Source organism: Patagioenas fasciata, unplaced genomic scaffold, assembly GCF_037038585.1.
Source record: "Patagioenas fasciata isolate bPatFas1 unplaced genomic scaffold, bPatFas1.hap1 Unplaced_1, whole genome shotgun sequence".
Classification (NCBI taxonomy): Eukaryota; Metazoa; Chordata; class Aves; order Columbiformes; family Columbidae; genus Patagioenas; species Patagioenas fasciata.
The window spans coordinates 1281259-1303595 of record NW_027288510.1 but is presented as its reverse complement, the minus strand read 5'-3'; the positions used below and the strand labels follow the sequence as shown (position 1 = coordinate 1303595).

The following is a 22337-nucleotide window of genomic DNA, read 5'->3' as shown; positions in this document are numbered from 1 at the left end:
CGACTTGTCTCTTGGAGACTTTTGGCCACGCTGGACCCAAGTCTGGGCATGTTTTGGAAACTTTTCCGAGGCCTCGCTGCTGACAGGGGGGACAGCAGGCAGTGACAGGCCCGGGGCTGACAGGCTCCCCCTCCCCTAGGGGGCGCTCGGCTGCCACACCCAGCTGACATAGAACCTTTGTCACAATGCCCGCTACCGTGGGGAGGATGCGGGCACTCTGCGGGTGACAGGGACACAGCAGGACTTGGTGTCAGCTCAGCAATTTCTGAGTTCCCCAAAGAAGCTGAATGAGGTGTGTTTAAATACAGTAAGGTGTTACGTATTCATAATGACCCCAGGAACGCCTCTACATATTCATAACCTTTCCCGCTTCTTCTTAAAATGAGTCCCAGGTGATCATTTCCATAGTCTCCTCCTTGACCCCTCCCTGTTGCACCTGCGCAGTGCCATCTGGTGGTCTTGAGGAGGGTCTTTGGATGAAGGCTCCTTCAGCCTCGTCACAGTGACCTCTTTACCTTTGGCTCATTATGTTGAGTGGACTGGAACCCAAGCTGCCAAGTCGATTGAAATCAGACTGGTTCCCCCCTTTTGCTGTAAATCTTCGTTATCTCGTCTTCTCAAGTTTACATCTAGGTGCTGTAAAACCTCTTACCTTGGCATTCAACGAGGTTCTGTTTTTTCTTAACATAATGGGTTAGTTAGTTAGTTAGTTCCCTCTGTCAGTTCCCCCCTTTTCGGGAAGGTTAGTAAATTCTTGTACTAACATGATGATTCCCTATTTAACCTTTTCTCAGACCACAAGTAAGAAGGCTGCTTCGACAGGAGAAGACTTATCTTTCTCCCTCAAAGAACAAACAAATTCTCATGTTGAACAAAACATTCGTGTTGCTCTTCTGGGGCAGCTGATGACCGGGTGGCTGGTGCCCCGGCAGCAATGGCATCTGTTGGGCTGCAGCGGGAGCTCGCGCTCTTTGGTGTGGTGACCCCGCTCACTGCACTTCCTAGCGCTTTCCTTTTGGGTTTCTTCTTCCCAGTGCGATGGCCAGGTCCAGTTTGGTGTTATCTTTTAAAATCATTAGTTTATACCCCGTTCCTTTTGCTGCCATTTCAGGATCTATAGGCGTGCCTGAGATTTGCATGGCTTGGACTACTGAATGTATTAACCGAACAAAGCACGGGGTCATACGTGGCACAAACAGTAAACCCAGAAATGCACATACTATCATGAAGCCTATTTTCTTCCACCAGGCTCCCCCAAATAAGTTACCCCACCAATGGCTAGTAAGTATAGAATTCCATTTCTGTACTGGTACATGTGCAACGCGTTTTATCTCCTCTGCTATTTTCATTATGGCTTCCCCATCGTTATCTCTTTCCAAACAACACTCCGAAGTATTCAGTTTCCCACAGACGCCCCCCTCTCTTCAGCTAAAAGACAATCTCACGCTCCCTGATTTTGGTACACTGCAGCTCTGGTCTGAGACAATTGTCTCGCTATGAGATTCGGTGCCTCAGCCGTCTGGTTGCTTATTATTTCAACCACTGCTTGCAACCGAATAATTTGGTTTAGCATATATATAGGGGTACGGGATCCCCAGTTTCCATCTTGGGCCCATGTGGCTGGATCATAGTATTCAAATATTCTTTGTGCAGGCCATTCACCATCTTTCCAAGTTTGCATTCCTCCTATGGGGCATTTATTAAACTCCTCTCTGTTTCAAGTTTTGTCTTGCACTCCCCCTCCATCTGAATAGCCCCTCCTACCAGCTTGTGTAAAACAGATGCTCTGTTCTCCCCTAGGGCAGGAGGCAGAGCCTACAGCGAGTCCACCTTTCTCTAGGTTAGTTGCTACCCATAATTTCTGCCCTTGGATTTCACACTTCTCCAATTTTGTTCTGTCATAACATCCAGAATTAATACGAGTGTGATAATGTAGAACATACTGGGTTAGTCTTCCTATTCTCACACGCTCGTAGCACTTGGTACAGGGATTAGCCAGGCTAAGTTGGGAAGAATAAGTCACCGCTCCTGGCAAGAGGATCAGGTCCAGGTTTCCACGCTCTCTGGCCGAGCAGGTTGCAGCCGGCAGCCGAGTTCGTCGTCTTCTCGGCAGCGAGGGCCGTGTCCCCGCCTTTCCTGTTTTTGTTGTTAGCGTGGCGATTATCGTTTCCCAACTCTTGGCCTTCACTTCCTAGGAGAACAGGAGCAACACGGAATTTGATTTCTCTGTCTGCACTCTATTCTTTTCATCACTGGTGGACTCTCTAAATTCCCATTCACCCCTTCAGTAAATACCTCCCACCATTCTTGGCTATTTTTTTTCTATTCTTCCAGTGGCAACTGGAATCCTCAACCGAGCTCTGGTTTCCTGATCTTCTATTCTTAGACATTTCTTACACAATCCCGTTGGTAAGTTCCCTTTGTGGATATGCTTATACCACAGTCCATTTACAACCCCGAGTCAACTTCAATTTCAGTTTGCCCGGTTCTTGAGATACTTTCAAGGTTCTTTCTTCCGTCAGGGGTCCTTTAGCTTGAGAGACGTGTGTCCATCTTTTCTCTGCCCTCCAAACAGCTGGTTCTGTAGTTAACAAAACAAGAAAAAGGCCATGAGGAAAGAAAGGGAAAAGGGGCGAGATCCTCGTGATCTCCCACTTTTATATGAAGTATTCACGTGAACAGAATGTTATTCACCATTGGTCAGTCGCTCAGTCATCAGTTTTCTCATTGCCCCCCTCGCGAGATGTCCATCCGTGCTTATCAATAAGTTTGCATTCCCTTGCTGGGTTTAACCAAAACATGTGTTGGGTTCTCCAGGAAAATGCAGTTGACATGAAGGCTTTAGCTGACAGGCAAATTCACTAAAAGAGAAACTTGTTTTTAACAAAACCAGGACATAAACGTAGCAATGGAATGAAAACTTATTGATAAGCACGGATGGACATCTCACGAGAGGGGCAACGAGAAACTGATGACCAACTGTGTATAACATTCCATTCACGTGAATACTTCATATAAAAGCGGGAGATCACGAGGATCTCGTCCCTTTTCCTTCCCTTTTGCCTTTTTCCTTCCCTTCTGCTCATGGCCGACATTAGGAGAGGACCTTGCTGGTCGTCCCTGCGAACTGAGGCCAGTGAGAGACTGAATCCAGCTCCGGTTGGCTACAGAGTCCAATCCAGGACTTTGGGTGCTGGCTCTGCAGTTGCTGAGACTTTCAAGATTGGTTTTGTATATTTGTGTTATTTTCTCTATTCTTATCAGTAGCATTAGTAAAACATCTTTAACTTTTCCAACTCTCTTCTCTCTGTCCTTCTTTCCCTCTCAATCACCTGTGCTGAGTGGGAAGGGGGGAGAGGGAGGGGCAAAAGGGGGAAGTGGCGGGGAGAGGAGGTTGACAACACATCTGCCAGGGTTTGATTGTCACCCCGCAATCTTAACCCTCGACACCAGCCTATCTCCATTTCCCTGCCCACCTCTATGTCCAGGCCTCCTGGGCACTGGTGCCCTCTACGAGGAAAAAGTGGGTGGCCCTGTGGCATCCCCGGGGATTTTGGGCCATGAAGGCACCCAAGAGTGGCCGTGAGCAGGCGAGCAGGTGCCACCTGCCAGCGATGCCCTGACCACTCAGGACAAGGAGCCTGGACCTTCCTGTGGTCTCAGGGGAGGTGCCCACCGCAGTGGCCCAGGAGGGAGGGGCCGCAGCTTTTGTTGGCTTTTGTTCACTTTTAAGAGAGGCCTTTGGAGGAGTCAGGTGGGAATCAGGAGCTCCCTGCCGCAGGTTCCCTGTACACTGCCTTTTAGGGAGTTTCATTTGCAGACAAATGATTAAACTCCACTGCTCCATCAGGTGAAGTGAAAAGATCAAATGCAGAACTTCAGAACATCACTTTGTGGAGCAGCAGTGTCTACATTCATGGCAATCTATCCAAGACAAACTTACACTCAGAGGTGCCCCAACAATATCACTCCTGTTACACAGTTCTAGCACAAATGCCCAAGTATTTAAGGACAAGAAAAGGAATCATTTAGCTGCACAGAACTGTCTTCCAAATGTATGGAATGTATTGGTTTGGGTATTTCTTTGAAGCCCCAACTCACAAGAAAGAAACAGCACCAAGTTTAACAATAACGGTTTCTCAGTGGTTTTTGAGAACTTTTCCAAAAACCATTAGGCAAAAAAAAAAGCATTGAAAAACAAGAGCTGAGTGATACAATGTGAAAATGGCAAAAACCACACTCCAAACAATTGTTATTGCAAGAAACAGAAATCACACACAAGCTGTACAAACATACACGTTACCGGCTCTGGACAGACAGACGCACACCACGGCAGCACGTTCAGCTGTGCAAACCTTGAACCCACACGATCTAAAACCAATCTGACATTATCTGTACAACACAAAGTCAGACCGGAAATATTCCGGCACATTCACAATGAAATACAATGTGTTGCTGGGCACAAACACCAATATTCACATCAGAACTGTGCAAACCATGGCATTACTCGCTTTGGATTTACAACACAGCCTATGTTTTACTGGAAAACACATTATGTTAATGTTTGGAAAGTTAATACAAGGCTACATTGTTTAGAATTCAGTGTAGTGTGTAGGGAAAACAGTGAGAACGTGTGTTTTTCGTGCTGCTTTTGACAGGCTGTGTCTCATCTCGGTGTACTAAATGTGGCTTTTCTTCCGTGTGCACACCGAGTACAGACCCCTGGTTTTGGGATAACAGTTGTATCACCCAGATGGACACCAATCAAAGCCTTGCCCAGCCCAGCTCGCTGGAGCAGCGGGGCGGGTGCCGATGGGGCTCCAGCCGCACTGCCCTGTTTGTCAGGAGCCCCAGCGGTGCCTCCACCCGGCTGAGCAGCGAGCGGCCCAAAGGCGCAATGCAAACATCGAGATATTGTCTTCAATGAATGTAATTGTGATCTGTTTGTATATTTGAGCTTGGCGTGCGGTTTGCGTGTCTGAGCTCAGCCTTTTACTTCGCACGTTTATATTTGGTACCAAAAGAATTTTGTTCGGGGAGATAATTACAAAATGAGAACCGGTTCCATTATTAAAGTGCCACCGCGCTCCCCGTTCAGATGCATCTGTACACATGAGAGTAAATGAGAGGGGGAAGTGATGTGAATGTGAAATTCTGGGTTAGCTGTGTTGCAGTCAGTGTTGTTCTGCGCACAGACTGATCTGGGTCTGAAATTAGTGTAAGAAACTACAAAAGGGAGGAGCTGAGGGATGTAACTATTGCTCAGCTAATTGAAATTGCATATGAAGTTTATAGTCGCAGGAACTAAATGAAGGGAGAAAGAGATTTTAAATCAGACTCTGCCTTTAGGGTTTCCGATTCATAAAATACAACCTGGGGATAAAGTACTAATTAAAACCTGGAAAGAGGAAACTCTGACCCCACGATGGGAAGGACCTTTTCTTGCCTTATTAACTACAGAACCAGCCGTTCGGACTGCAGAGAAAGGGTGGACACACGGCTCTTGAGTTAAAGGACCACGGACGGGAGAAGGAACCTGGGGAGTAACCCAAGGACCAGGGGAATTGAAATTGAAATGGAAATGGACACGGGATTGGTGATGTAACCACTATCAGCACTGTTAATGTGAATGTCCAGTACAGAGAGTGAATCGCCCGTGCACCCAGCGCTGTTTGGCTTGTGCTCTAACGAACACGTGTTTGAGGAATACAATTAAGGAATTGGATTAAACGTTGTTTATCCATAGAAAAAGCGTAAGCTACTTATTTCAGTTCTTCATTTGGCAAAAATGCTGTAACTCTGTGCAGCACGACCCCTCATCTTTATCTCTCTATCTTTCCACCTCTTTCTGGCGTTAACAACGCCCAGATCAAACCTCTCAGCACAGACACTGAGAAATGCCCGCGGCCCATGCTCTGTCAGTTCCTTGGAGCTGCTGCTGTTCTGAGATCCCAGGAGGAGAAACTTCTCTTCAGCCGAGTTTAACACGGAACCTGTTCTCAGCAGCCGAGCCTTCTCCTCTGTGCAAGGGCAGCAAACCGCAGGTTTGGAACCCACAGCCCCTCAGTCCCGCTGCAGCCAGCGAGGAGGCGACGAACGAGCGCGGACACCGAGTCCGCCCGCGGGACGCGCCGGTCGCGCTTTGTGCTGCGGGGTCAGCGGTGCGGAGGGCGGGGAGGAGCTCATCTGACAGCTGAGGCTGACCTGCAGTTCAGGGGGTTTTCCACTCTCTGAGCCACCATGACGGCACGGCTGCCAGAGACTTTGTTATTTTAATAACTGTTCAACTCAGTCACATTTCGTATAAAAATTTGGCGGGTCAGGCGAATAATCGGACAGCTCTGGCGGGGTCCTGCCGGCAGCGCCGCTCGGCTCGCCCCTCCCGGTGACGCAATTTCCGGCTACAGGGCTGGGGCGAGCGGAGGCTGCTGAGCGGGTCCGGGGAGCGAGCGGCGGGTCCGGGGGAGCGAGCGGCGGGTCCGGGGGAGCGAGCGGCGGGTCCGGGGGGGCGAGCGGCGGGTCCGGGGCGGGGAGCGGCGGGTCCGGGGTGGGGAGCGGCGGGTCCGGGGGGGCGAGCGGCGGGTCCGGGGGAGCGAGCGGCGGGTCCGGGGAGGCGAGCGGCGGGTCCGGGGGAGCGAGCGGCGGGTCCGGGGAGGTGAGCGGCGGGTCGGGATGGGGGCGGGAGAGGCGCCCGCGGTCGGGGCGCGCGCACAAGGATCCGTGTGCGAACGGGCCCTTGGAGACCCCGGTCCCGGGAACCCCCGGAGCTGAGCCCACAGCTGCCGGTCTCTTGGTGCTTTGTGCAGGTGACAGCGCAGAGGCCGCCATGAGAAACCCGGGTGTCCCCAGCACGTTCCTGTTGGAGCAGCGCGTGGCCTGTGCAGCTTCGTGTGGGCCAAGGGAGGCGGCTGTGTCCGTGTTGGCTCAGGTCGGTGCAGCTGCGCTAGGATTTAGAGCAGTGACCCTGGCTGGCTGGTTGAGCCTTGGGGGTTGTTTATTGCTGAGAATGGCAGGGGTCTGTTCAGCAGGTCTTGAATTGCTGTGCACTTTACCCTGCAAGAAGGGTTCATTTTCAGTGTTATTCATTCAGCGTAGCTCTCTCCATTGTACGGATAAGTTTTCCCGCTCTCAAAGGTTCCCTCTCCATTTGGTGGTTGAATTTCTCAGCGTCTCTTCTGCCGTTTGTTTTCCTTCTCCTGCAAAGTGGGGTGGGAAGGAGAAGGCAAAAGGCTCCGCTGCTTCCAGGCAGGGACTTGGTTGCTTGTATAACGTATGTCTGGTTCATCTCGAAGTAGACAGAGAAGAGTGGTGTTAGAAATCAATCAGCTGCCTCCTGTTGGAGGGACAAAGTGTGTTGGGTTTGAAGGCGTTGGGCAGGACAGGAAGAGCTGCCTTCCTGGGTCAGTGATGGGCGTTGGCATGTATTGTCTGAGCTGGAGCTGATGGCTGTCACCACTTGAGCTCTAGAATTACTCTGAGACCCAGGAATCTCCAGTTCCTTGTGGAGCTTTTCCAGGCTGTGGAAGCCCCTTTCTGTCACAGATTGTAACGCAGCCCTTGGAGAAGGGGGCACTGCTTGAGGTTCCTCAGTTTGGGCATTGGGGAGGCGTCGTTCTTGGGCTCACGCTGGGCGTTACGAGGAGACGTTTTCACGTGAGCTGAAGGCAGCTCTGGGTACCCAAAGCTGTTAACCGGTGTTAACAAACGCTGCTGCTGAGATTTGGGGGTGAAAGTGCCACAAATGTGATTTCCCAGGGAAAACAGAGAGATTTGTCAGTGCCTGGTTGTTCCATGGCACATTGTAGTTAAGCACAGTGGTAATTTTGCATCGATTTTACACAGAGTTACTGGCTCTAACAGACTGGTTGTATCAAATAAATGTTGACTTGCTGCACTGGTGGCCTTGTGAACAGCAGATGGCTTCTGGAGGGGGTGACATCTCCTGTGAGCCCAGGAGTGCTGAGCCCATCATACAGGGAACGACCTCCCCTCCCCGAGCAGGGCAGAGGACCCAGGGGTCCGGGCTGCCTGTCTGTGCTCCTCCCCTGCCCCAACACCAAAATACATTCCTTGGGGACAGATGTGGGCCTGGACCAAGATGTTACATAAGATGTTTTTCCAGTAATTGTTATTAAAAACACACTAAAGTCATGTGATGTTTATTTCAGTTACGTTCCCACTCGTTCACAGACCAGGCCCAAGGACATTCACACATCCCATGCACTTGGGGGCGGTTATCCGGCCCGAGATCCCATTCTCACGAGTCTGGGCTATAACTTTTTACAGTTATGAGAAACGTACTTCAAAGTACTCTGTCCAAGGCCCGTTCTATGTTATTATGTTAGTATTATGTCTTTGACCGTCCAGATGGTCATGTTAGTATTGATCTTCGTTTATCATCCAGATGGCTGGAACCGCACATCTTGCTTTTCCACATTTACTTTCCAAGAGGCTGCTGAACTGTGGCAAGGTGTTGCTGTCTGTACGGAGAACATGGTTGTAAAAGTACATCATGGAGATGCTCACACAGCCCAGAGTCAGCCACTGAAGAATATCAAAGCAAACACAGGTATGTCCCTGAAGGGCTGCCAGCTCTGCAGGGACAGAAATGGGGTCTTGGGAATCTGAGATCCCTCTTCTGCTCCAGTCAGTGAGCACAGACTGGTGCTGGAAACCGCTCAACATCCAGGTCGCCCGGGCAGCAGCCACTGAGACTGGAGTTATAAACCGATTGATTCCCCCACTGTCACACTGCCCCACAGTGCCCAGAGGATGCTGACCAGGGCCCCCAGGATGGGGATGTTTGGGCCAGGGGTGCAGTGAAGGGAACCCCGCGCCCCGCAAAAAGCCAGGGAGAGCTGCAAGGTGGGCGGGGGAGAGGGCAGGGGAGGCCGTGCCCCTGGGGACACAGCTCCATCCCCCAGCTGCTCTGAGCCCCGCTCCGGCAGGACTCCCCAGGCTGTCCCGAAGCAGAGCGGCACCCCGGCTGTCCAGCTGCTCCCCTGGGACCCCCCGGCCTCTGGGCTCCAGCCTGTGCCCAGGGCAGCCAGGGAGCCCCAGGCGTGCGGGTGCCCCAGGACCTGCTCCTCCCCACTGCCCCAGCACTGCCCTTCTCTGTGGGCTCTGCCCGCTGCCAGGGCTGGGGGAGCCCAGGCTTCCAGGCTGCTTTAACTGCCCTGGATCCCCTGATCGGTCACTCTGTGAGGCACCGATCTTGGTGAACGGGCTTCTTGTGCCATGGGCCCTGGGCAAACAGAGCTGATCAGAGCCGCTGTGGGAGCAAACATCCCTCCTCGTGCCAGGGGAGCTCTGTCCTGCAATGAGCTCTGAGCAGCTGCCTGGGAACAAGCGCCCGCTTCATCACGTCCCTCTGGATGGCCACGTCCTGCTCAGGGACAGCGCTGGCCTGGGCCGAGGATGGGGGCATTGAAGGGACGCTCGGTGGGGACAAGGGCCTTTGGTGAGCTGTGACCAAGTCCCAGGAAGGGACAGGGCTGGAGCCAGAGCCTTGTTGGGGACAGGGACACTGGGACCCACCATGTGGGATCAACTCTACAGGGCGGGACCCAGGTTGTCTGGGAGGGCGCAGTGACCCCGGACAGGGACAGGTGAGAGCCAGGGCAGGGGATGTTCCCTCTGCTCTGTTCTCAGCTGTGGCTGCAGACTGGACCAGTTGGGGGCTGGCGGTGCAAGGGAAATGGGGTGGGCTGGAGCTGGGCACTGACACCACCCCAGCACTTCCCCCAAGCCCAGCCCTCCTCTCCCAGAGCCCAGGATTCACCAGTGCTCCCCATTGGCAGTGCCACCAGTGACTGAGGATCCCAGTCACTAGCTGTCCACATTGCCCCAGCTGTCCTCCCACCTCCCAGAGTTCCCTAATCCTGGGGTCCCTGGTGCCCCAAGAAGAGGAGTGACTCCCAGCCCCTCATTTATTTAAGGGGCTGGAAAGGGCTCAGAGATAATTGTGCTTAGAGACCCCAGATTTGAGGCTGGTGTCATCTCTAGGGGGGGTTCCATAGGGAAAGACTGGCCTGGGAGTTGAGGGGCACTGGGAGATGGTGGTGCTGGGAGGTGAGGGGCACTGGCAGGTGGGGGGATCAGGCTTTTGGGGTTGTTGCAGGATGGTTTCGAGTTGGAGCAGTGGGTCATCACCATAGGGTGTCTGGCTGTCAGGGACACACTGCTGTCCCCCCTCACCACTGTGGATGCCTGGGCCCTTCCCCGTGCAGCTGCCCCATGCAGGAAGCGGCACTGATGCCAGGGAAGGCAGCTGGATCAGTGCTCAAGGCGGGAGTGACTCTGTGCCAAGGCTGGGTTGCCAGGGCGGGTGTCTCTGCCAAGCTTTGCCCTGGGGGCTGGAGGTGTGGGGAGGGGCAAGGAGTCCTCCTGGGAGGGATAAAGGTGCCCTCACCTTTTCTGGCATCACCCAGGACTCGCTGCACCGCAGAGGAAGATGAAGGTCGCAGTGCTCAGTGTGGCCCTGCTCTTCACCATCCTGCTGTGCACCCTGGAGGATGCGCAGGTGAGGCTCCAGTGAGGGCCCCTCCCGGTTTCTTGTCTTGGTGCCCCCACACCCCTCTTCTTTGGGCCTCCCCATTCCATCCTTTAAGACCCCTCAGGTATCTCCTCCTCAGGATCTCCTCTGTGTCCTATAGAGGGTCGCCAAATGCTCTCCCTTTGATGGATGCCAACGCCTTTCTTTCCATCTTTCCACTCCATCCTTTGCCTTTCACCCTGTCCCCTGCGGTAGTGCCCTCAGATCCCCCTCCTTGAACACCCCCTCCCAAACACTTTCCCGATCCCCGCGTTTTGTTCCTCTGCTGTCCTCTTCCTCCTGCCCCCACCAACAACCTCACCTGAATTCCCCATGTCCCCTCCCCTTGAATTCTTTACCCCTCACTTGCATCCCATGCAGTCCTGTCCCTCCAGCACCCCCAGCCCGGTCCCTTGGGTTCTGCGAGTTCACAACAGTGCCCTGCCTCTGGGTCCCCCCCAGCCACCGTCCTCCTTGGAGGCCCCAAATTCCCATGTTATCCTTTTCTCCAACCCAAGCCCTGGTCCGCCATGAACAGGTATCCCAGGTGAAACTTGGAGGAATGAGGTTGGGGGGAGCAGAAGGGATTTTCACGCTCAGATGAGGGAGAATCCAGGGGCCTGGGTGGGGCTGGGGACACCTGTGCCCCACCCACAGCCCCATTTGTCTCCAACCCAGAGCAACCCCTTTCTCTTCTTTCATAGGCATTTCCAGGAACATTGCTGGAAGCAAGTGGAGGGTCTCTCCTGCATGTGAGTAGTGGGGCGGACTTGGAGGGCATCCAGTCTGGGAACTGGAGGGCACCTTGGTCCTCCCCTCCCTTGCTGGGGCTGGGACATCCCAGTGACCAGTGAGGTCTCATGGTCTCTCTACAGCAGGGACTCAAACTGGGGCGAGTGAAGAGGGCTGCGGTAGGTGTCACAAGTTCTGCTGCCCCACACCCTCCCTCCCACGGCCACGAAACTCCAGGGCATCCCGGTGTGCCCCAGAGCATGCCAGTGTGCCCCAGTACACTCCCATGCACCCCCTGCAGCCCCACAGAACATCCCTGCTCCCCAGTGTTTTCCCAGGGATGCCCCATTGCCCAGGGCTCCCATTGCATTCCCTTCCATCCCATCACAACCCACTACAGCCCAGTGCACCCCACGATACCCCAGGACACAGCCCCTTCCCCAGGACCTCCACTGCTTTCTGTGCCCCACCACACAAACTCACGCACCCCATTTTCCCTGGAGTCACCTTCCCAAGGACCCCATCGCTTTCCCCTGCCTCCCAGTGCACCCAAGTGTGTCCCTCACCCAACCTTTCTCCCCAGCTCCCTCTGTCTCTCAGGGTGGATGATGTTTTGCAGCAGAAACACCAGGTTCCAGATCTTCCAGATGCTGAAGTGCTAGTGCACCCATCTCCTCCATTGCTGGTGAGCAGCATCAGGGCATCTCCAGCCCCACAAAGGGTCCTGGGTGGGCAGAACGTGGATCTAGAAGCAAACAGAGGAGACTGTCCATGCCCTGTGTCCCAGGCCACGCTGGACAGAGCTGCCCCCATGACTTTTGTTGCACCCAGCGGGGCTCTACGGACCCAGAGGGTCACCGTGCAGGCCGGGCTGGGGCTCTGGGGCCTTACAGACCCCAAGGATCACCCTGAGGGCTGGGCAGGGTTCTGGGAGATGTAGGGGCATCCGGGGCTAGTGACACACTGGCCAAGGAGCTCTGGGTGCCACATGGATCTCAGGAGAACCGAGTCTTGTCCTGGGTTGATTGAGGGCTCCAACTCTTCTCTCCTTCCCTGGGTCTCTGCAGAGAGACGGTGGGGAGAAGCCTCCCCTCATGTCCCAGCTGACACTGGAGATCTCATTTTGGGCTCTGATTTCAGAACTGAAACTGATGGTGACAGCCGTGTCCTGTCCCCCTCCAGTGACATGAGGAGATGATCATCCCTGGATGACCCCGTCTGATCCCCTGGGAGCCCTGGGCCATTTCCCTCTCATGATCAGTAAATCCCTTCAGCAAAGCTACGCCTGCGTGTGGATGTGTGTCCGTGTCCATGCTCCCACTGCTGTGCCGGTGCCCGGACACCTGGGTCCTCTCTGTCACTCTGCCCGACACGTTGCCCCTCATGTCGTGGCCTCAGCAGAGGAGGTTTTTACCCTCATGATTCTGCAAGTATTGCACTAAAAAGCTGCACCCAGCGCATGTGCCTGATGTGCTGCTCTGAATCACATCAATAGTCAAAACTGCTGTGTTTGCTCCCCTCCCAACTAGAGCAAAGTGAACACCTGCATTTCACTCTCTTTCCCAAAGAGCCGATCGTAGGAAGTTACATTCACATCCTAGGATGGAAAAAAAAAAAGAGAAATAGGAAAAGCAGTCCAGACAATGGAAAACAAAATGGAAAAACATTCTATAAGGAAACAAAAATTTTGCAAGAGGCATCCACCTGTATTTCATATCAGAAATACGCTCAGTGCCGATGTTTGCAACACGAGGTGTACAACGTGGCATTCTCTGCACTGCTTTAAATCTGTTATATAGTATTACTAGATAAGTAAAACAATGATTAACTTGTATGAAACCTTGTTTTCATCAGAGTGCACCCACTTCACCTTGTTTCCTCTGACAAGCTGTTCAACTGGCCATATGGGAGAGATTCTAAGGTAATGTCTTGAGGACTCATGTTGGAAAGTAAATGTGGAAAAGCAAGATGTGCGGTTCCAGCCACCTGGATGATAAAGGAAGATCAATACTAACGTGACCATCTGGACGGTCAAAGACATAATACTAACATAATAATATATAAAGGGCCTTGGACAGATTACTTTGAAGTACATTTCTCGTAATTGTAAAAAGTTATAGCCCAGACTCGTGAGAATGGTGTCTCGGGCCGGATAACCGCCCCCAAGTGCATGGGATGTGTGAATGTCCTTGGGCCTGGTCTGTGAACGAGTGGAAAAACAAGGGAGACAAACATCACATGAGTTTAGTGTGTTTTTAACAACAATTAGTGGAAAAACACCTTTTGTAAACATCTTAGTCCAGGCCTGTACCTGTTTTTGAACAGTGGTACTGTCTGATGGCTTTCCTCCTCGTCTCCAGATGAATGTGGTAGAAAATATAAAGCAAGGAAACGTCCTTTGGCCCAGCCGAGCGCCCCCTAGGGGAGGGGGGGCCTGTCATCCCCGGGCCTGTCACTGCCTGCTGTCCCCCCTGTGAGCAGCGAGGCCTCTGATTCAGCTGCAGTTTGTACTGTAACCGTGCATTTCTTGCTGTGGGCAGTAGCGCTCCAGGCTGAGTTGGACACCTCTGTTTCCCTCTAGACACTCTTCCAGAACGTTGTGCCCCACCACTGCCTGGGCTGCATCTGGTCCCGAAGGGACAAGAAAGAGAACAAACAGCTGGCACAGAGCATCAGAGCCACCACCTCGCAGTTCAACGCCGTCACCAACTGCGTGCTCAGCACCATCCTGGAGAGCAAAGAATTAAAGACACAGCCAAGAGCGAAGATCTTGGAGAAGTGGATCCGTATCGGACGTGTAAAGCGTTTATTCGCGACTGTTTAACGTTCCTTGTGCGGGTGCCGTGGAGCTGGGAGGGGACAGGGGGGTTGTAGCGGGGAGTGATATTTTTGATGCTCAGTATTTGTAGAGCTGCCCGCTTAGCAGGGAGAATGTGCAGCAAGCAGGACACGGGGCAGACAGAAGAGCACTGACTATTGGTGATGCTGACGTTTAACGCTCCTGTGTTTCTAACCGCTCCTTTCACAGCAATGTAGGATCCTGAACAACTTTTCGTCTCTGAAGGCCATCGTTTCCGCCTTGCAGTCCACCTCGGTTTATCGCCGGAAGAAGACCAGGGCCTGCGTTCCAAAGTAAGGCTGTGCAGTGTGTCACTGGATGTGTTTTGGTGCTTTTATCTTTTCTGTGCCCAACTGTTAACGATTCTTGAGAAAAAAATTGTACCCTGGTCTGATTCAGAGTGCTTACAAACAACTTAAATCATTGAATCTTTTCCTGTACAGGGACACAATGCTGATGTTCGAAGAGCTTTGCGAAATCTTCTCCGACTGTGACAACTTTGCGACGAGCAGGGAGCTGCTGCTGAAGGTGGGAATGAGCTTGAGTTGCCAGGTTGTGATCTCACCCAAAGCCGAGCTCAGCCCTGTTCCTGACCAATGAGCTCCCGTATGCGGTGCTTTGGGGAAGACGGGTCTGTAAATCCCGGCTTTTCTGCCGGGGCGAGAGGTGCCGCACAGCGAGATTTGACGCAGAGGAGTTACGAATGAGCACTTTGGCTTATATACCGCTCTGCGCAGACATGAACCGCTGGCTGAGATACCAAGGATGATGTCGTGAAAGCATCATTTACAAGAGCGCTGTTTGGTGAAGCAGACTAGTTGTATTTGGTTTGCTTCCACAGGAGTATTCTAATTAGTATAATTATTACTTCTCAGTCAATTAATCCACCATTGCTCTGACCGTTTGCAGGGAGTCACACAAGGCACGGTACCTTACCTGGGTACCTTCCTCACTGACCTCGTCATGCTGGACACAGCCCTTCAGGACTATCTCGAGGTAATTTGGGGCAATTTTTGGAATCCTAAATCTCCTCCCTCCCTTGCAGACACTGTGTCTGCTCCTGCATCTTCCACTGGGTGCTAGTGCAGTTCTTAAAAAGAGAGGAATGTATTTAACAAATAGACTCAGGTACACGAGTGCTGTGGCTTATCCTAGAGCTGGAAACGGGTCTTTGTAGAGGCCTTTGGTCAGGGCAGCTCTGGCCTGTCCCTTGGTGTCGCTACTTCATCCTGTTCATCCTGTTTGTGATCAACTCCAGCCGAGCCTGTGCTCTTCTCCTCCGATCCCTTCTCTGTCCTTCCAACAGGGCGGCCTGATCAATTTTGAGAAGCGGCGAAGGGTAAGTGGAACGGTGACTGTTCTGTGATCGTTAGTGCCTGACGCTCTCTGCTAGAGCGTTCTCTTGGCGAGGCCTGTTGTCTTTGCTGGGCGTATCCAACAGCCGCTCACGTTACTCAGAGGGTGAGGAAGGAACAGTCCCCGGCACGCTGTGAACCTCTGCCGGGCTGTGCGGGGCGGCGCGGGAAGAGAAATTCCTTTTAGATGCGGGCAGCAGGGGAAGAGGAGCCGCAGGGCACTCGCTGCCGCGGGAGTTACGTCTGGGGCACGTTCCCCCCGTTTGGTGTTCACGGGAACACGTTACACGAGCGTGTTCTGTGTGCTGGGAGCGCATCAGACCTGCTGGCGTGAGACCTTTGCTGGCCGCAAGATGCAGTCTGTGACCATCTTCCTTGTGCTGCAGTAAATAGTTGTGGGTCAAAGGTGCAGAGAGCGAAGCGGGTACCTGGGACCGAGAAATCAAGGCTGAGCGTTGCCTTCCAGCCTGAGCCTTGTTGGTCAGAGATCAGTAGGAGCGAAGGTGCCGGGGTTTCCTCTGTCCGAGGGCAGTTTGTCCTGGATCTGTTGCTGCGTGTGTTTAGTGTATTAACGAGACTGGCTTGATTTTTCTAATTAGAATTCCTATTTTATTATTTGTTTTCTTAGGAGTTTGAAGTAATCGCACAAATTAAGCTGTTGCAGTCCTCATGTAACAGCTATTGCGTGACAGGAGATGAGAAATTCGTGCAGTGGTTTAGGAGGCAGCGGCATTGAAGTGATGAGGAGAGGTAGGGTCTCAGCCCAGCTGGCGAAGCAGCTTTTCTTCCCCCGCAGGCAGGTTCAGGTTCTCTCAGCCTTGAGCTCTGCGCTGCCAGGAGCTGCTCCCGGAGAGTGGAAATACACACGCACAGAGCTGCGCTCCTCCTCGTGGGGATGAACCCTCTGGGACGTGGGAGTGACCCAGGGCTTCTCAGATATGGCCACTTTGAGATATTTAACTAACGGTATTGCCTGTTCTGCAGTTTCCGTCTGTCACGTGAAATCGAAGGAGCAGCTCCTGACCAGAGCACCGCAGCGGGCAGAGCTCAGAAGAGCGTGGTGAAGAGATTCAGCCTGTGAGTACAACGGGGAGGGGGTTTGGTGTGTGAATATGAACTGGAATAAATCAAACACCAGCTGACAAACCTGGCTGGGGATCCAGAGCACTGCAGTGCTGCGAGGAGACACCGCCAGCTAGAAATACGTATTGCTGTTGTCTCTTTCTATTGGTGTAAGTAGCCAGGAGGGTTATCGACTAAAGACTTCAGAAATAACTCTAAGGTGTCAAACAAAGGAACGATTTTAGTGCTGGATTATAAATTCAATTCAAATTTGCAGCAGCAAAACAGAGCAAATAAGGATAGAGTCTAATTTGCTATACACACACAAACAATAGGCCACTCGAGATAGGAAAACACAACAGCAGGTCAGATTGTTGAAGCAAGTGACAGCTGTGCTCAGCCCAGCTCTGTTGTGCTTTCTTTTCTCCCCTAGGCCGTTCCTGGGCTTGGGGGTGAGCGCCCTCAGCACCCCCGTCAACGCGCAGCCCAAACCTGCTCCAGGTGGGAGCTCTGGGGACAGCACCGTCACCATCGTCCCTCCCACCGACACTGCTGAGGAGCCTCAGCACAAGGTAGGGCCCGGGCCCTGTGTTCAGCACAAACAGCCTGTGCGAGGCTGCTGACGCTGCCGGCGGCCCCAGGCGCTTGCCCAAGCCTGTGGATCTTGACTGGAGCGTTGCTGGCAGTGGAATGGAGGGACCTGAGCTCTGGGAAAGGCGATTTTGGGGGGAGGGCTCATGTACATCAGCCCAGCCTAATTCTGGGGCAGGCAGAGCAGCTGAGCAAGTGAGAAGCAGGTGAGGTCAGAGCTCACCAGCCCTGTGGTTTGACCTGCCAGGAACTGCCCAGACCAAGCCTGGGCTGGGCTGGGTTCCGTTCCCAGGGAGCTTTGTCCTGCAGACTCTGCTCTCTTGACCTAAGCTGCCTTAACTGGGTTGCCGAAGCCCTTGTTAAGGCTGTTGTGCTGAAGAGTGTCATCTTTAGCTTTTGGATCTTTGAAATTCAATGGTAATGAATGTGTTTGATCTCGTCTCCCCCCTTGCTGCCATCTGATGACAAGTGCTCCAAGAAGTGCCCCGGCCCCGTGACTCCCGTTCCATCAAAAGAAGTGCCGCCAGTCCTGCCAGTCTACAACCAGCAGAGCGGAGAGAGCTGCGTCATCCGCACCAGCGTAGAAGAGGACAGAAGCGGCAACATCTACAGGAGCATCCTGGTGAGCGGTGGGAACAGCAAAGCGCTGTTACTGTGGGTGGTGTTTTCACCCCAGGTGACTTGAATGGTGCTTTTAGTTTCGGAAACACCTATTCCCCGATCAGACCTCCTTGACAGGGAACGTGACCGATGTTACAAATCAAAACATGTGGAGCAGGGGATGAATGAGAGGTTTGCAAAGAGCATCTCTCAAGGTTTCTGGCCTTGAAATTGAAGCTTGTATTTGATCAACAATGCCAAGGGAAGCACTCTGAGCAAGTGCCGGCTTTGCTGCCCCTGCTCTTCTGCCAGCGCCGGCTGTTGTGTGTCCAGCTCAGCACTGGGGTGTGTGAGCTGTGACACAAGGTGCCCCTTCCCCAGCAAACCCAGCTCCAAGGCCCAGAATCTTTGCAGGACATCGCAGAAAGTGTTTAGCAGGGGAGACTGTGGATTAATGGATGTCTGCAAACAGCAGCTGGGGCAGCTCTTGCTGCGGATTCGATGGCTGCTGAGAACAAGGTCTCACCTCTCCGAGCGGTTGCTCAGGAGAGCAGAGGCTGTGATTTCCTGCTGCATTTCTAGAGCAGTGTCTGTTGTCTTGAACTAACTCCACCCCCAGGTGTCGCAAAGAGCGTGTTTTAGCGTCTGGCAGAATCTGCGACTTGGTTACCAAGCGACTCCTTGCAACTCCCTCTTTGCAGCTGAGTAACCAAGAGAAGGCTCCTGCTGTCACCCAGCGAGCCATGGAGAAGCACAACCTGCAGTCTGGCTCGGCCGAGGATTACGAGCTGGTCCAGATCATCTCCGAGGACGAAGGTGGGGAAGCAGAACTCTGCTGCTGCTGCTGCTGCTTGAAGAGCTCTGCTGCATTTTGCCGGCCAGAGTAACATGCGAAGCGACGTCAGAAACGCCATCGCCACGTTGTCCCAGCTGCCGGTGAGAATAAACCCCCAACGCTGAGTGGGGCGCCCATGAACGCTCGCTCTGCTCCCTCTCTTGCGGAGCTGGCGATCCCACCCAAGGCGAACGTGTTCTACGCCATGAGCACCCAGGGCAACTTCGACTGCATCCTGAGAAGAAAAGCTGCAGCACAGGAGGAGCCCGCACTTCATGGGTTGTAATGGCTGAGCTCTGGATAGGATTTACTGTTTATATTATAAGTATGTAAACTTTTTTCCCCCCAGTTTTAGTCTGGAGTTCATGTATTTTAATATGTGACCTGTATATAATGTTTGAGCTTTGTATCATATTTAATATTTCTATAACGAGTATATTAACATTTTTCCAGTTTTTGTCTGCAGTTAATGTATTTTAATACTCGATGTGTTTATCATATTTAATCTTTCCATACTTCTACAGAAACCTTCAATATTATATCATCTTTTTTCTACTGATGTCTGCTTGGAGTTACTATATTTAAATAGCTTAGCTTTATAGCGTATTTTAGCTTGTATAATATTCAGTATTCACAGAATAAGTACGTAAACTTTTTCCACTAATTTCTCCTTGGAGTTAATATATTTAAATGTTTTAGCTGTATATAGTATTTGAGCTTTATTTAATATTTTTTATTTAACATACTGATATTTAATATTTATGTGATATTTTTATTTAATGTACTAATGTTTAATATTTATTTAATATGTTTATTTAATGTACTAATATTTAATATTTATTTACTATGTACATAGACCTTCCCCAATAATTATTTTCTGGAGTTGATATATTTTATTATTAAATCTTTATACAATATTTGATCCTTGTATAATATTTAATATTGATATGATAAGTATATCAACGTTTTTCAACCCATTTTTGTCTGGAGTTAATGTATTTTAATGTTTCTTCTGTAGATAGTGTTTGAGCTTTATATCACATATCTAGAGATGCATATAAAATAAATAGAGAAACTTTTTTCCACCCTTTTTTTCTGGAGTTAATAGATACTAATAACTGAGCTTTATAGAACACATCATCTTTATTTAATATTTATAGAATAAATACTTGAACTTTTTTCCACCAATTCTTGTCTGGCATTAAAATATTCTAATATTTGATCCCTATGTCATATTCAATCTTTACATGGATGTAACATCTCTATCATAAATACGTCACTTTTTTCCCACTAATTCTTCTCTTGAGTTAATATATATTAAGATTTGAGCTTTTATATCATACATAATCTTTATTTAATACATAATCTTTATTTACATAATAAATATGTGAACTTTTTTCCCCCACCAATTCTTGTCTGGCGTTAAAATATTTTAATATTTGATCCTTATGTAGTATTTAGTTTTTATATATATGTAACATTTCTATGACAAATACATAACTTTTTTCAACTAATTTTTGTCTGGAGTTAATATAGTTTAATATTTGATCCTTATATCATATTTAATCTCTATATATTATTGAATGTTTCTATAAAAATCCGTAAACATTTTTCCAGTATTTTTTGATCTGGAGTTACTAGGATTAATATTTAAGCTTTATATAATACATAATCTTTATTTAATATTTATATAATAAATACTTGAACTTTATTCCACCAATTCTCGTCTGGAGTTAGTAGATTTTAGTGTTTGATCTCTAGATAATATTTGATCTTTATATGATATTTAATCTTTATCTCATATTGAATGTTTCTATAATAAATGGATTAACTTTTGACCACTGATTTGTGTCTGGAGTTAATATATTTGAATGTTTGATTTTGTATTCTATTTAATCTTTATTTAATATTTAATACTTATATAATAAATATGCAAACGTTTTCCCACCAATTCTTGTCTGGAGTTAGTAGATTTTAATGTTTGATCTTTAGATCATGTTTGAGCTTTGTGTAATATTTAATGTATCTATAATCAATAGATGAACTTTTTAACACTATTTTGTGTCTGGAGCGAATGTATTTAAATATTTGATCTCGTGTAACATTCCATCTCTCTATAACCTTTAATGTTTCTATGATAAATACGTCAACTCTTCCCGCTCCTCAGTGTCTCGTTCATCTCTTTTCCTCTCTGAGACTGCACCGCGGTCTGAGAGTTTCCACCTTTTCCCCGTTGTCTCCATCACGGCATTTGTTGCTCCTGGCAAAAAGACGACCCCGAATTTAAGCTGCCTCTTGCGTTCTGGTTGTACTTCAACTGCCCGGGGAGCCAGCACACTGTTGTCAGGTTGTCAGGTTCTGGTGACAGCCTTAGAACCGGTGACGTGCACCAACCCTGCCTGTGCCCTTGGTGTGAGCAGCTCCACTTGCTCCTCACCCTGGGGAAACTGCTCCTGGCTCCGGGTCTGTCACCCTCGCTGCGGGGTCTGCACCAGCCGGGGCTCCGGGGGCTTCGCTCTCGTGCTCCACAGCAGAGGACAAACCCCACGCTCACAGGAGAACACAATAACTCATGGAGCAGCTGAGCTTCACAGCAAAGGGGAAAAAGAGCAGAAAAAGAGCAGAACAGCGGAGAAGGGTTTGCACTGGCTCCTGCCTTCCCAAAACACAGTCAGTGCTGAGCAGGGAAAGCCCGGACAGCACCAGCCCAGGAGCTGAAAGCACAAGTGCGGTCACCTGCTGAAGTGAAGGGTGTTTGGGGTTGCACTGGGAAGCAGTTTTAGTCCTTCTGGGTGAGCAGCCTGGGTGGTGCTCACCGCATTGGGAAGAAGAAACCCAAAAGAACAAAACAAGTAGAATTTCTGGTAGATATGGGGGCAACACTAATGAAAACCTGAAAAGAAGAAACTCCAACCCCATGATGGGAGGGACCTTTTCTTGTTTTGTTAACTACAGAAACAGCTGTTGGGAGGGCAGGGAAAGGATGGACACGCGTCTCTCGAGTTAGAGGAGCCCTGACGGAAGAAAGAACCTTGAAAGTATCTCAAGAACCAGGGGAACTGAAATTGAAGTTGACACGGGATTGGTGATGTAACTACTATTAGTGTTATTGATGTGAATGCCCAGTATAAATGAAAATGAGAATGGCTTAATAGCTAAATGTGTTGAACCGAGTTGTATATGTAATTCTCATTTTATATTTGATGTTTAGGTTGTAAATGGACTGTGGTATAAGCATATCCACAAAGGGAACTTACCGACAGGATTGTGTAAGAAATGTCTAAGAACAGAAGATAAGGAAACCGGGGCTCGGTTGAGGATTCCAGTTGCCGCTGGAAGAATAGAAAAAGAATAGCGGAGAATGGTGGGAGGTATTTACTGAAGGGGTGAATGGGAATTTAGAGCCCACCAGTGATGAGGAGAACAGAGTGCAGACAGAGAAACCACATTCCGTGTTGCTCCTGTTGTTCCTGGGAAGTGAAGGCCAAGAGTTGGGAAACGATAAAAAGTCGCCACGCTAACGGTAAAAACAGGAAAGGCGGGGACACGGCCCTTGCTGCCGAGAAGATGACGAACTCGGCTGCGGCTGCAGCCTGGTCGGCCAGAGAGGCAGAGGGTGCAGAACCCTGGACCTGATCCCCTTGCTAGCAGTGGTGACTTATTGTTCCCAACTTAGCCTGGCCAATCCCTGTACCAAGTGCTACGAGCGTGTGAGAATAGGGAGACTAACCCAGCATGTTCTACATTATCACGCTCCTATTAATTCTGGATGTTATGATAGAAAAAAAT

At 50.4% G+C, this 22337-nt stretch overlaps 1 long non-coding RNA gene and 1 other non-coding gene across 2 annotated transcripts; both read left to right on the top strand.

Annotated features, from left to right (window-relative positions):
* Positions 1-7399: 7399 nt before the first annotated feature.
* Positions 7400-7484, top strand: LOC139826725 (small nucleolar RNA SNORD45). The gene has a single exon (XR_011736869.1). It is a non-coding gene; the product is annotated as a small nucleolar RNA SNORD45 (small nucleolar RNA).
* An 8846-nt stretch (positions 7485-16330) lies between these two features.
* Positions 16331-18945, top strand: LOC136115856 (uncharacterized). The gene is made up of 4 exons (XR_011736862.1): positions 16331-16537; positions 16956-17094; positions 17583-17735; positions 18333-18945. It is a non-coding gene; the product is annotated as an uncharacterized lncRNA (long non-coding RNA).
* The last annotated feature ends 3392 nt before the right edge of the window (positions 18946-22337 follow it).